The 15,305-nt window shown below is 43.8% G+C and overlaps 1 long non-coding RNA gene across 1 annotated transcript; it reads right to left on the reverse strand.

Annotated features, from left to right (window-relative positions):
* Positions 1-6,173: 6,173 nt before the first annotated feature.
* On the reverse strand, positions 6,174-13,944 carry LOC128415519 (uncharacterized). The gene is made up of 2 exons (XR_008330978.1): positions 13,608-13,944; positions 6,174-6,373 (listed from the first exon to the last, which is right to left on the reverse strand). It is a non-coding gene; the product is annotated as an uncharacterized LOC128415519 (long non-coding RNA).
* Positions 13,945-15,305: the final 1,361 nt, after the last annotated feature.

Here is a 15,305-nt window from a genome sequence, read left to right on the forward strand (position 1 = left end):
ATCCATAGGGCTTCTGTGTGTGTGAGCCTACTAGTTTTTCTCTGAAACAGATTGAACATTTTGAACTAGATTTTCCTGTGCTAAAGCAGGGAAATTTCACCACCTGTCTCTTGCTCTGGTCCTTACTCAAAAATGTGCCTGCAGTAGTCCCATTGAGTAGGAATGGTCACATACACCATGTGCCAAGGTACCTTATTAACGCAGAATATTTGATTAGGACACTGTGCCAAAAAAGAAAAGAAAAAGAAAGAAAGGCTCAGAAGTATCCAGCTTCTTGAAAGCTGGCCCAGTTTCCCAATGGAACCAGATTCAATGCCAAAAATTGGACAAAATGTATTTTTAACGCACACTTCTATTTTCCACTGCGAGGATTTGTGTTATGCTTTGTTGCAAAGCGGGCTCCTTCGTTAAGCAGCTTTAAAAGAAATCCTGTCATCCTGATCAATTAAAGAGGGGGCACTCCGACCTGTAGTTTTAGTTGCCGAATGCTGATATCTGCATACTCTCTGTGTCACACATCTTTTTGTGTGTGCGTGTGCTTCAGATCTCTCTCAATGTGCGGTTGTGCGCCTGTATACCCCAGTGAGCACGCAGTACGGAAAGTCAAGTTTACAACTTACACAGATGTTCACCACATGTGTAGCTCCATATGGAAAAAGAAGCATGAGCTCAGAACACTCTCCCTCTTTTCTGCCTCCTTAAGAAACTTATATGGTTCCAGCTTTTTTAAAAAAAACCCAAAACAAAACACCTACGTATCAGCACATTTAATATAATACTAGCGTTTGGAACCTAAAACTTTGGTTTTGGACAGTAATAGTTCAAAACTAGAAGTGGAACATAGATACTCTTAATAAAATAGCTGGATGTGTGTTTCTGGAACTGCTGAAGGTAAAACAAATACACAGAAGTATAATAGGACTTCAGTTATTTTCTTATTTTTTAAAAAAGGCTCTGAAGTATTATCTGACTTCCTAGTGAAGACAACATGCCTTTAAATCAGGGGTGAGGGGACCTGTGACTCTCCAGTTGCTACCATCTAGGCCTGATGGGAATTGGAGTCCAAAGGACTCCCACCTCACATTTAAATATAGACTTGCCCCAATCACATACAAAATAGGGGAGCGGCAGGTAGGGAAACTAGCTCCTTAGAGCGAAAAGACCCCAAGAGCCAAAGGAACTGAACCCCCTCTGTACCCATGTGCTACTCACCTTCCCATAGCTCTCTAGTATGGAGTCTTTGTCAGCACGAAGTTACATTACCTCCTTCCAGGGGCCAGATTCTAGTGGCAGGCAGGTCCAAAGGCACAAGTGCAACGATGGTAGATTTCAGCTTTGTCCTGTAGGCTACACTTCAACACCCCTCCCTCCCCTCCGCTCAGGGAAGCGAGAGGCATTATTAGAATTCAAGGACGCATTCAAGTCAGGGGGAAACACTCCAGGAGGGCGAGGAGCAGGGGTGTGGCTTGAGAGAATCCCAAGGGTCAATCAGAGGTTGCATCCTGCCTTAGCCTTTTTCTCCTAGCTAACCTCACTTCCTGTCTTGGCACCCTGCCGGAAGGTAAACCATGGACAGGAGAGGTGTTTGACGTGCTCCCTGCCTAAAACATTCCTTTTGCTCAAACATTTGATCCTTTTGTCTCCACTTTTGTCGATGACTGGCAGGCTTCAGTTCAAATAGATGGGTCTGCCACTGTTTGCAGGTGGCTTGATCAACCTTCCCCCAGATGTTTTGGACGACAACTCCCATCTTTCCCAGGGGTTCAAGGTACTTATCCAAGAGTTTGGTTTCCTCTGAATGTGGGGCAGCAGAGACTGCAGTGTCTTTAGGATATATGGCTTATTTACACATATACACAACCTGAGCCAGGTTCATAACATTAACACCCTCAGAGGGTCTTGCTTCTCTCATAGCCACAGCCTTGGCTTCCAGCAAAAATCAGGCATGGCTCTGACTCCCTGGCTTCCCAGCCTGCCTTGCTTCCAGCTTCTAGCTTACACACAATCTGGGCTTTGTCTTTCTAACTACCGGTGAGTTGTTATCTGGCGCAGAGCCTCTTCCTTTGTTACCTTAATGGCTCATCCTTCGAGAGGGCCAGTTCCTCACCAGGAAGCTAGCCTGGCAATTCCAGGAATTGAATCCATGCTGGATCCAGGAATTAGAAAGGAGCTCAGGCATACAGTCTGCTCCCCACCCCAAACTCATAACAATATGTACACTCATCAATATATCTGGCATTTTGGGATATAGTATGGAGGTGAAAACGGGACGCGGGTGGTGCTATGGTTTAAACCACAGAGCCTAGGACTTGCCGATCAGAAGGTCGGTGGTTCAAATCCCCATGACAGGGTAAGCTCCCGTTGTTTGGTCCCAGCTCCTGCCAACCTAGCAGTTCAAAAGCACACCAGTGCAAGTAGATAAATAGGTACCGCAGCAGTGGGAAGGTAAACAGCATTTCCATGAGCTGCTGTGGTTCGCCAGAAGTGGCTTAGTCATGCTGGCCACATGACCCGGAAGCTGTATGTCGGCTCCCTTGGCCAATAAAGCGAGATGAGCGCCACAACCCCAGAGTCGGTCACGACTGGACCTAATGGTCAGGGGTCCCTTTACCTTTACCTTTATGGAAGTAAAAAAAGCTGAAAGACATTCAAGAAAATCTTTGGCTTTCCCCTTTCCGTGCCTAATTTCTCATGGTGGAAAGCAGGAAGCTGAACTCCTACTTGAGGCTTTTCTCACCTTCACACCGATGATTTTGTGGTCCATTTCTTAGGGCGATCTATTTGAAGCCAGTTTATTTCTAGAATTCCCTAACCCTAAATGCCACGCAAATCAGCTCGTACAAGCACGCCGTGTACATTTCCTACCGAGTACCAAGGAAAGCACTTAGGAAGGAAAAAGTTGGAAAGGTGTCAAATCGTTTCACGGCATGTGCACGAGTTGTACCAACCTAATAAAAATAGTTAACAGCCAACTGTGTTTCCTAGCTTTCAGTCTGCCTTCGCAGACTCCGGGACGGCAATGCTCTGTAAATAAGAATGTAAGCAAAGCACTGCTGGATCAGGCCAGAGACTCATCTAGTCCAACATCTTATTCTCAAAAGTAGCCAAACACACCAATGGGAAGACCACAAGCGGAACCTGTGGCTACTTCCCATTACAGTGGTACCTTGAGTTTCATACGCTTCAGGTTACAGACTCCGCTAACCCAGAAATAGTACCTCGGGTTAAGAACTTTGCTTCAGGATGAGAACAGAAATCGTGCTCCGGCGGTGCGGTGGCAGCGGGAGGGCCCATTAGCTAAAGTGGTGCTTCAGGTTAAAAACAGTTTCAGGTTAAGAACAGACCTCCGGAACGAATTAAGTACTTAACCTGAGGTACCACTGTAATGGGAAGTAGCCACTGGTAGATTTATTTTCCGTGAGTTTGTCTAATCCTGTTTTAAAGCCGTTTAACATCCGGCGAGAGCAAATGCCATCGTTTATCTGTGTGCTCTGCGAAGAGGTACTTCATTTGCCTGTCCAGAATTATCCAAAACAAAATGAAGACATTGAGCCTGGGAAATGTGTTGCCTGCAGTATGGAGAGCCTGCAACTTGCATGCGTTTAATTTGTGCGCATTCAGCTTTATGTGTGTGACAACTGAAGAAAGAAAGAAAGAAAGAAAGAAAGAAAGAGGGAAAAGGGCAGGGTTCTGGGGAAGATGACTTGGGTTTTAAGTCATATATTTAGTCATATTTAACATATATTGACTGTATCTGTCATTTCTCTGCTGCTACCTAGGTTGTTTTTTTACTAGCGCTGTTGGTCCGCTGGAGGGATGATGTGGGTGATTTGGTTCCGAGTGGTTTTCTTTTAAAATAATATTTATGTTTGCATTTATATATATATATATATATATATATACACACACACACACACACACACACACACACACACACATACATACACACACACACACACACACACACACACACACACACACAAAAGCACAAGTATACCAAATGTGTAAATTCCCATCTCCCCCCTCGCCTCTAAATATCCCATGTATACACGTTTAGTTGCAGAAAATGGTAAGAACCAGTGAATTTCATTTTGGATATTTGTGATACTTGACCGTGTTTGTGGGATTTGACTTCTGTAAGGAGATACTTGAGCAACACCTTCTAAACTTTTTTTTTATCTTCTAAACTTTTTTAAAATCAATTTATCATCCGCCTTAACCCATGAACTCAAAGCAGAGCACTTCAGTTTTAATAGGAATGGCAGATTTATCACTATCTAAATCCCAGTCTAAGCAATAAATATAAAAGACCTGGAAATGCAAAGACGAGTTAACTGTTATAAAAATGAAGTATATTATAGATACAGAGCTAATAAAAGTGTCTAGAAAGCCCTGCTCCTTTCCACTCTTTAATATTCTCTTGTAATAACACACTCGACCGCTCACCTGCTTGTGCATTCACATATGCCTGTTATGAATGTATTTAAAATGTGGTTCCGCCATTCTAGATACACTGCAATAGTGGTTTCTGTCTTTCCACTCATGATCAACATGTAAACTGAAAACCATCCTTGGGAGCAACTCTTGCAGTTGTGTGCATATATAAACACAAACACATTTTTTAACCCTGTACCTTTTACTTATAAATAATCTAAGTGTTCAGGCCCAAATCCTGGGTTTGGACCTTACATTTCACACACACATCTCTCTGGGAATTGCATGTAATAGTATCCATCACAGAACTTGCCTGTTATTATTAATTATTATTGTTATTTATTAAATTTGCATGCCACTCTTCATCACAGGACGGTTTGCAGCATAAAAATACAATACCACGAAGTTTCATTCAACGAACCTTTACTCAGTGTAGATCAGGCATAGGCAAACTTGGCCCTCCAGATGTTTTGGGACTACAGTTCCCATAATCCCTGACCACTGGTCCTGTTAGCTAGGGATAATGGGAGTTGTAGTCCCAAAACATTTGGAGGGCCGAGTTTGCCTATGCTTGGTGTAGATAGACCTGTTGAAATGAATGGGCCTCAGTTGCTTGAATGCAACCCGTGATTTCATTAACAGGCCATTAAATTCATTGAGTAACTGTTAGATGACTATAGGTAAAAAAGGTAAAGGTAAAGGACCCCCAGACGGTTAAGTCCAGTCAAAGGTGACTCTGGGGTTGCAGCACTCATCTCGCTTTCAGGCCGAGGGAGCCGGTGTTTGTCCACAGACAGTTTTTCTGGGTCATATGGCCAGCATGACTAAACCACTTCTGGCACAACAGGACACTGTGATGAGTGACAGAGTGCATGGAAACGCCGTTTACCTTCTCGCCGCAGCAGTACCTATTTATCTACTTGTACTGGCATGCTTTCAAACTGCTAGGTTGGCAAGAGCTGGGACAGAGAAACAGGAGCTCACCCCATCGCGGGGATTCGAACCGCTGACCTTCCGATCAGCAAGCCCAAGAGGCTCAGTGGTTTAGACCACAGCACCACCTGTGTCCCCAGTTGACTATAACCCATGATGACCCTACAAGCCACACTTGTCTATGGCTATTCTCATTGCTTCGTGGAGGCAAGTATTTCTGCAATGTTGGTCCAGCCACTGAAAAGGTCCTGTTTCGTGTCATCATCAACCTCCACTCATCAACTTCCACGCAGAGATACAGAAAGGGTACAATTCAAGCCGGTAAAATTATTTCTGAGTGGCAGCCGTCTACACGCTGTTTCCATGACCAGGACCTGTGTCTTTGCTCCCCACTGCAAAATCCACACTGAGGAATTGAAGGTGTGGAAAATAACAGGCCCTCCTCATGATAAAAACATCCATGTCTCATTCATTATGAGAAGAGAAAGAAAGAGATTGTGTGCATCCTAAATGAGAGAAATCCTAAATATCAGAGGTAAATCTCAAGAGTTCAATGGGGCTTATACCCTGGGAAGCATTTCGGCCCAATGTTTCTCTTAAATTCCTTGTGAGCTAGTTTAACAAAAAACACTTATTAGGAAAATACTTTACGTCTTCCGCAACTGTAATCCTATATGCTTAGGCTTTATGGGCCCTTTCCTAGCCCACTACCAAGAACAAATGAAATTTAATGTCCCCTAAGACGTTGAGATATAAAATGTTCTATATAGCAATCATGAACCAAACCAAACAGCACACACAAGAAATAGTCTGACATCAGGCATTTAATAGGTAATAATAGGTTACATATTGTATATTGTTGTGCGCTGAGATTCCCAGAAGCCTTTCCCAATGACGCTGAAAGCTGATATGATGCATTCTCAGCGATCTCCCCCTTTAGCGTTGATCATCAGCCTGTTAGAGAAGGAAATCATAATCCCCAGGATGATGAACTCACATAGATTCCCTGGAAAAATAAATATCCAACATAAGGCATTAATCAGCCGAGCAGAACTTTTAACCTTTGATGCATACAACTTTAGGTAGGAACAAATTGCATTAAAATTCATTCACCAAAGGCGATACAACTCGTTCCACGGGACATTCTGATCGTATCTGTTGTAGAATTGACAGTTTCAGTTAATTATCATTTTGATAAAAACCTGTAGAAGGTTGGAACGTGTTTAAAGTTCGGAACAAGTTGGGTGAGGCTTTCGATGATGAGAGAGCAGGCTTGGAGCATCTTGCAAAACCTTCTCCTCCCCTGTCAGTGCCACTTCCCAGATCTCTCTCTCTCTCTTCTTAAAAATTAACTACGGTGTCGGGAGAATGAGGATGATTTCATTGAAAGCATTGAGAGGAAGAATGTGTGTCTGCCTGCCTGATGTTGGCTGACCCAAGACTTTTTGCTGCTTGAGGTGAAAGTCAAGATGGTTCTCTCCCTCCCCATGACAGAAACCAACTGAAGTGGCAGCTGAATCTTTCCTCAAAACTGGCTACAAGACAGCATCCTTGGGGGGGGGGGACATAGCATGGCGGTGGGGCCCCGTGCGCATTTGTTTTAGAGGGTGCTGCACATTTGGCTCCTTACACCACCCTTGCCCCTTGCCAGCCCTGTGCCACTTTGTGAGGCTGGGTTCCGATCTTAATCTCATGCCGCCCTGCCAGCCCTGAGCTGCTATGCGAGGTTGAGGTGATCCAAGGGATGTACCACACTTGGCTTTGTTTGGGGGGGGGTGCGTTCTGGCAGCGTTGACTTCAGTACATAACACCCGGCAAGGGCTGGGCTGGCATGGAAGACTCCATTTACCCTCCACACACACACACACCCCACGGTGCGTGTGGCCTCCCTGGGCACTGGAAAACTACGCTACGCCACCTTAGGGTAGCTGGCCCATTCTTTCGTATTGCGTGTTCCTAAAAGATACATAGTAGGATTCAGCAAAGGAGGCTCCTAGGTCTGTCAGGTCATCCTGCCTCTTGGTTACCCGCCTAGAAGCCAAGGGAGTGAGGGGAAATGGTGTCTGTGGAAAACACCATTGACAGACTCCATCAGCAAAGGGCCGGGCATGTGGGAGTTGCAGTCCAACAACAACTATTAATAATGATGATAATGATTTTTTTTATTTAAATCCCACCCATCTTGCTGGGTTTCCCCAGCCACTTTGGGTGGCTTACAACATATATAAAAACACATCAAAGCATCAAATGTTAAAAAGCAAAATATACTATACGAGCAACAAAATACCCAATAAATCAATAGAAACCAATAACAACAACAAACAATAATAAACTAGAGGGCCACCGCTTCCCCACCTCTGATTTAAAGCAGAAATATAGAAATAAAACAGAAATATCTTACCATAGTTGGGAATACTGCTTGGGTAAACCTATCTGCTTGCATAGTCTGCTTTCCAGGAGCTGCCTGCTGATGGGCAATTTAAAGACTCTTACTTTCTTATGCTTTTTTTTTTGTCTTTAGACTGCCCTCCAGTTGGGGTGAGGAACCTTTGCTGTACTACAACTCCTATCACCCCTGGCCATTGGCCCTGCTTGCTGGGGCTGATGGAGGTTATGTAGGTCAACAACATCTGGAGGACCAGTTGTTCCCCATGCCTAACCTAGATGATGCATTCAATCAGAAAATCATCCTTGGCCAGTCCTTCAATTAGGGGACTGTACTCTGTAAAGTAGGAACCTGGTCAACTTGCTTTTCGTTTTAATCTAATTTTTGTCCTCTGTTATCATCCTGTGTGTTATCTTTTATCCTCATTCCTTTCAGTTGTTGCAAAGGTCTCAAATAGTTTACTCTACGGTAGACCCACTGAAATACTTTAATAAGCACTTAACATTTATTTCGCACCCTTCACAGAAATGTCAGCGAGCACTTCACACTTGGAAACAAACCATGTTAAAAATAGCTGAACAAAATGTCTTCATGCCGGGATATATACTTTCACAGTTGACATGAGTGGGACTACTTTAAATAAAGTGGCACATATTATGCATTTAGGTATATTAATGTATGCAGCAATATAATCTGGTTTGATTTTTATTGGTTTTTTTGTTTGATTTCTGTTGTAAACTACCTCAAGAAAAAAACATACTAAAATTGAGCATTTCTGTATTATAAATACTCTGTTGAGCCAGTGCAGTCTTTGCCAATCTGGTCCTGTCCTCCCCCCCCGAGGGTTTTTAACTACAACTCCCATCATCCCCAGCCAACCTGTTTAATAGTCAGGGATGATGGGCTTTGTAGTCCAAAACATTTAGAGGGTACCAGGTTGGCAAAGGTTGGGCTGTTGGCTTTGTTTTCAGCTTCTTCAACCGTGGAAAGGTGGCAAAGTGTGCCTCTGTGGCTGTCTCTGAGTAGTTAAAAAAAAAAAAGGTAAAGGACCCCTGGATGGTTAAGTCCAGTCAAAGGCAACTATGGGTTTGCAGCGCTCATCTTGCTTTCAGGCCGATGGAACCGGCATTTGTCCACAACGCAACAGAGAGCTGGAAAGGTTATTATTTTGTCCCTTTGCTGCTTATGCTGAAACATCTAAAGGTCAGATCTAGATGCACACAGACATTCTAGCTGACCATGAGATACGTCACAAAAATCTGCCTTCTTCCACATAGCATACTACTCAGAGGCGGGTGGCGCTGTGGTCTAAACCACTGAGCCTCTTGGGCTTGCCGATCAGAAGGTTGGCGGTTCGAATCCACGTGACGGGATGAGCTCCCGTTGCTCTGTCCCAGCTTCTGCCAACCTAGCAATTCAAAAGCACACCAGTGTGAGTAGATAAATAGATACCACTGCAGTGGGAAGGTAGACGGCATTTCCGTGCGCTCTGGTTTCCGTCACTGTGTCCTGTTGCGCCAGAAACGGTTTGGTCATGTTGGCCACATGACCCGGAAAGCTGTCTGTGGAGAAATGCCGGCTTCCTCAACCTGAAAGCGAGACGAGCGCCGCAACACCGTAGTCGCCTTTGACTGGACTTAACCATCCAGGGGTCTTTTACCTTTTAGCTCTACTGATGACTTTATATCCCTGATAATAAATAAGCTGGAGTGCTGATTTGCTTCAGATTTTGGCAAAGCAATTGCTCATGCCACCCTTTTGGATGTGATTCATGTGTGCACTCAAAAGACGATATCAGAGCCGAAGTCATTTGCATGTGGTCAGCAACTTGTCAGATTCCGAGTTCATACAGAACAAAATTATGCAAAGCCCTTTCCTTTATTTCATTGCTTTTTTCTTTCAGGATGAATTCCTCAGGGAGTTTTTCTTTCCCAGGCTGGTGCTGCTCATTTGTGGAACTCATTTGCACCTTTTAAGATCAGTAGCAATGAGAATGTAAATCCATCTCTCCGGCTCTCTTCTTATTGCCCATGCCCCCCCCTACTGCCGTCCCAATTTCTTCCAACATCGGCTCTTTGACATTTAATGAAAGGCATTATATAAAAGGAAGGAATTGTTCGGCTGTCATGCTATGAATTCCAGCAAAATAGTGGCATTCTAAAGTATTCTCAGTTAATCTCACTTATGACAGGCAGCTTTGTGTGAGAACATGTTCATTAGTTAAAGGTGAACTTGAGAAGTGCACCAGTTTCAAAATGTGCTCAGCTTTCCCAATGAGCATTTAATTTGTTTCTTGGGGAGCCTCTTCCGAGTGCATATTTCTCCTCTCAGTGATGTCACTCTCCTGTGCAAATGCCATAAATCAGAACTGATCCTATGCGAAATACCGTATCTATATCTATTGCATAGCCTTACTAATTTCAGACGGCAAAAGCATTTTTTTTAAAGGTGAGGAGGTCATGGGAGAAACTCATTCATGCTAAGAAAGAACTATTTCATTCCTAGAATCGAGCTTCAACTGAAAATAAGAATTGAGAATAGTACCAAACTGTACCTTTACTTGAGCAGCTGTTTATATTATAAAAACAATATGTAGCAACTGTCTCATGACAACTGAGTCTGTCAAGCAATTAGATAATTTGTACAGTGGTACCTCGGGTTACAGATGCTTCAGGTTACATACGCTTCAGGGTTACAGACTCCGCTAACCCAGAAATAGTACCTCGGGTTAAGAACTTTGCTTCAGGATGAGAACAGAAATCGTGCTCCAGCGGTGCAGCGGCAGCGGGAGGCCCCATTAGCTAAAGTGGTGCTTCAGGTTAAGAACAGTTTCAGGTTAAGAACAGACCTCCAGAACAAATTAAATACTTAACCTGAGGTACCACTGTAATTGACTAACCACCTGCTTTTTAACTCATTAATCATTTGCAAAACCATCATTCCAACACGTGTATTTATATATTGGCATATTTATTCACTAGCCTATACAGTATTTATATTTATATTTATATTTATATTTATATTTATATTTATATTTATATTTATATTTAATTTATATTTATTTATATTGGCTGCCCCATAACATAGTTTTTATATCATAAAAACAATTGCAGCATAAGAATTTCTGGCAGAGACACACCTAAAATCAAATTCACCAGATAACTAAAACTGCTGATTTTAAAACTATAGAAGTAAGTCCCAATGGGTTGTGTCCAATAGTACAGTCCAATAGCTCAGCTAGTGGTATGGCTTCTGTTAGTGGACCATTAAAGGAAACAATTTTGGTGATTTCCCTGCAACCACCCTTCCAACCACCTAGAGCAGTTTTAAGTGGGATGGGGAATCACCAAAAATTGCTTACTGCCCTGTTTCTGCAAACCATGCCATAAGCTCTCCATAAGAGAGAGGATGTCCTAGCTGTGTAAAAGTTTGGTTAGAAATAGAGCTTTTGAACTTTAATGGTTGTTTTCCATCCCCTTGCAAATAAAGATTCTGGGGCCGTCTCAGACCTGATCACTTTGGCACACACATTAAGGCTGCTGTGCTAAAGTTCACAATCCAGTTTTCATTCCCCAAACATGACTCCCGACCCCCCAAAGGATTCCAGGAACTGTAGTTTGTTAAAGGTGCTAGGAAGGATCAACTACATTTCCCAGGATTCTTTGGGGGGGAGGAAAGTCATGTGCTATAAAGGTACATTAAATGTATGGTGTTTACAGGACCTTAAATCTGACCCAAAAACGTGTTGATGGCCCTGATATTTAGGAGGCAGGTTTTCACAGAAAACCTAAGAAGGTCCAAGAAGATTAAGTGATAGTGCGATGAAGTGACTCATCCACTTTCCAATACCCTCTAATAGGAGGTGTGGGTTGGGTACAGGAAGGTAACTGTGTGAGAGAGGAAACTACAGTGGTACCTTGGGTTACAGACGCTTCAGGTTACATACGCTTCAGGTTACAGACTCCGCTAACCCAGAAATAGTACCTCGGGTTAAGAACTTTGCTTCAGGATGAGAACAGAAATTGTGCTCCAGTGGCGTGGCAGCAGCAGGAGGCCCCATTAGCTAAAGTGGTGCTTCAGGTTAAGAACAGTTTCAGGTTAAGAACGGACCTCCAGAACGAATTAAGTACTTAACCCGAGGTACCACTGTAAGAAGATTGCTGTTTGATTGAGACAGATCAACAGCAACAAACTGAGTTGAGTAGAGATCTTCGGGTGCCTACTGTGTCTCCCTGGAGATCTGATGCCAGAACTGTCTGTTAGAGTCTGTAAGCCATGTTTCCACCTAGGCTCAACCTATATATTTGAAAATAAACACAAATATTACATATTCCCAGTGAAGCCTGGATCATTAAGACAAATGGGGCACTGCCCCATCAACATCCATCTCAGCCTGCCCCCCACCTGCCTGATTTTTTTTACTTGCAACTAGTCTAGGGGGCAAGGGACACAGGTAGCGCTGTGGGTTAAACCACAGAGCCTAGGACTTGCCGATCAGAAGGTCGGTGTTTCAAATCCCCGTGACGGGGTGAGCTCCTGTTGCTTGGTCCCAGCTCCTGCCAACCTAGCAGTTTGAAAGCATGTCAAAGTGCAAGTAGATAAATAGGTACCGCTGCGGCGGGAAGGTAAACGGCATTTCCGTGCGCTGCTCTGGTTCACCAGAAGCGGCTTAGTCATGCTGGCCACATGACCCGGAAGCTGTATGCTGGCTCCCTTGGCCAACAAAGTGAGATGAGCGCTGCAACCCCAGAGTCGGCCACGACTGGACCTAATGGTCAGAGGCCCCTTTACCTTTTTAGTCTAGGGGGCAGCACTGCCTGTCACCTTCCTCCTGCTCCTTAGTCCCTTAGCTCCAGGGAAACCCAGCCAGATGGCTGGGGTATAAATAATAAATTATTATTATTATTATTATTATTATTATTATTATTATTATTATCCCATGATTTCCAGGCACGTGTCCACTACTTTCCATAGGGAAAATCCACAGTTTACGGCTGAATGGAACAAACATCAAGCAAACAGAGGGTTTCCCCAGGGAAAGCATTTGAAGAAAAGAAAGATCTCTTGGACCTGTGCCTAGAAATCACAGGGCAAATGCAAGTGTGGATGAGCCCTCTGTGTTGCCCCTTGTAGAACCCAGCAGGCAGCAGGAGGATAAAACTTAAATTAGTTGGCTCAATCTGTCATTGGTTCTAGCGCCACCTGCTGTTGGCCTCCTGGCCTGCTGCCGATTCCCAATTGGCACTAGCCATCACTGTGTATTCCAAGAAGCCTCCAGTAACCTGGGGCACCCCAAGTTTCGAATTAATGGAAAAACTTCCAGTTGTGACTTTACTCTCAACAAGCACTTGGATCTTTTCCAGGAATTTTGTGAGTAACAGTTAGGACACAGTACTGGAAGTGAAATCAATTTCAAGCCAGCAAACTGTGTTTCCGTCCTCTGGGTTCTGTGCCCTGATCCACAAATAAAGCTAATACCACAAAATTCCCGAAGTGGAGCAGCCACAAACCACCAATTGAATTAAGGCTAGCACAGGTGCCCTTTATTAAGGGCTCCGACCAAAAGCTATAGCAGTTTTACAACTCACATAAGCATGGAATGAAAATATGCCTGGATCATCATTTTAGCATTTTGATCAGAAATCCTTTACAGGATTCTTCTATGCAAGAAAAAGCAATGGTATTGTTATCAGTCTCCATTAGGGCACACACACACAGAGGAATTAGTATTTAAATTCAAATCAGATTTCTGAGTATCATCCAATTTCCTTCAATGGGCTTACACTCTCGGATTACGGTCCTAGACGCTAGAAAATGTTTAACGTTTAAATGTGCAGATACAGCTGCAGCTTACCCTTTTCACTTTAAGTTCAAGGGACGTTCCTCTCCCACACCTCTCTGGTTGCACAGAAAGATTATGCATCCTAAAAGTAGCAGAGCAGTGATAAGGCAGAGCAGTGGCACGCTGCAACATGCAGGATGTTCCAGCAAGCTTAAAACAGAACGTTGAGAGAGATTGGCCCTAACTTGTGCCCGACCCTCGTTCTGGCAGCATTCTTGCTTGGGCTTGTTTTATTCACAAATCACACCCTGAGCACATGCCTGCTATGTGGTATTCCTTGCCACAGATTTACCTAAGAGTTTAGAAGTATGAATCTGGAATGATGCTCCCCTGCTGATTCCGCAGAACAGGAGACGCAAAATGAGTGGAAAATATTGGGATATACCGTATTTTTTGCTCTATAAGACTCACTTTTTCCCTCCTAAAAAGTAAGAGAAAATGTGTGTCCGTCTTATGGAGCGAATGCAGGCTGTGCAGCTATCCAGAAGCCAGAACAGCAAGAGGGATCGCTGCTTTTGCTGCGCAGCGATCCCTCTTGCTGTTCTGGCTTCTGGGATTCAGAATATTTTTTTTCTTGTTTTCCTTCTCCAAAAGCTATCCTTCTCCAAAACAACAGTCTTATCGTCTGGTGCGTCTTATAGAGCGAAAAATATGGTAAGTGGAACCAGCATCAGTCTGCTTAGGGTTACAGCCAGTCATGCCTTATTCCTGATAGTAGAGCCGGAGACTCTGAATCTCACGGTTGTGCGTTTGAGTCCTACCTTGAGCAAAAGATCCCTGTATTGCAGGGGGTTGGACTAGATGACCCTCGTGGTCCCTTCCAACTCTATGATTCTGCAATTCCATTCCATTTTCACTCCCCTGCTCAGTCACTCACTTTTCTGTAGCTACAATGTACACCCAGTTCTCATTGTGCTTTGTGAGGAGTTCCTCAGCCTAGTTCCCTCCCTAAGTTGAAGACAATTTTGTACTCCTTCAAACCTTGGTGTTTCCCCAAGCCTGCTGATACCTTCCCTCTTGTTTGCAGGTGCTGCTGTTTTTGGCTACATCAGAATCTCTTCCCCCTGAAATGATCGTTCTGTACAGATATTCCAAAACAAAGCCAAGCCAAATCGAAGCAGCCTGGTTATTCTACCACACTGTCTCGCTCAACATCAGCCATAAATGAAGTTGATCCCGATTCAAAACCAGGGTTGCCATTTTTCAAAAAGTAAAAACCAGGACACCCAGAAAGCTGTTGAGCTTTTTTTTTATAAAAACGCTTACACACACACACACCCCACAATTTTTCTATTGACTTGCCTAAGATCCAGGACAAAGCCCCAAAACACTCAACACTTTTCACTTTGGGGAATATGGCAACCCTAATAAAAGCATTTAAGGGGGGGGTCTGGATTAGAGCAATGGCATGGCGGGTAAGGTTAGACCCCCCCAATACCATGGACCTGATCCAAATAATGGTGGGGAGGCTCTGAATTTAAAAATACAGTGGTACCTCAGGTTACATACACTTCAGGTTAGACTCTGCTAACCCAGAAATAGTGCTTCAGGTTAAGACCTTTGCTTCAGGATGAGAACAGAAATCAGGCTATGGCGGCGCGGCAGCAGCAGGAGGCCCCATTAGCTAAAGTGGTGCTTCAGGTTAAGAACAGTTTCAGGTTAAGAACGGACCTCCGGAACGAATTAAGTACTTAACCTGAGGTACCACTG

Source organism: Podarcis raffonei, chromosome 6 (genome assembly GCF_027172205.1).
Source record: "Podarcis raffonei isolate rPodRaf1 chromosome 6, rPodRaf1.pri, whole genome shotgun sequence".
Lineage (NCBI taxonomy): Eukaryota > Metazoa > Chordata > Lepidosauria > Squamata > Lacertidae > Podarcis > Podarcis raffonei.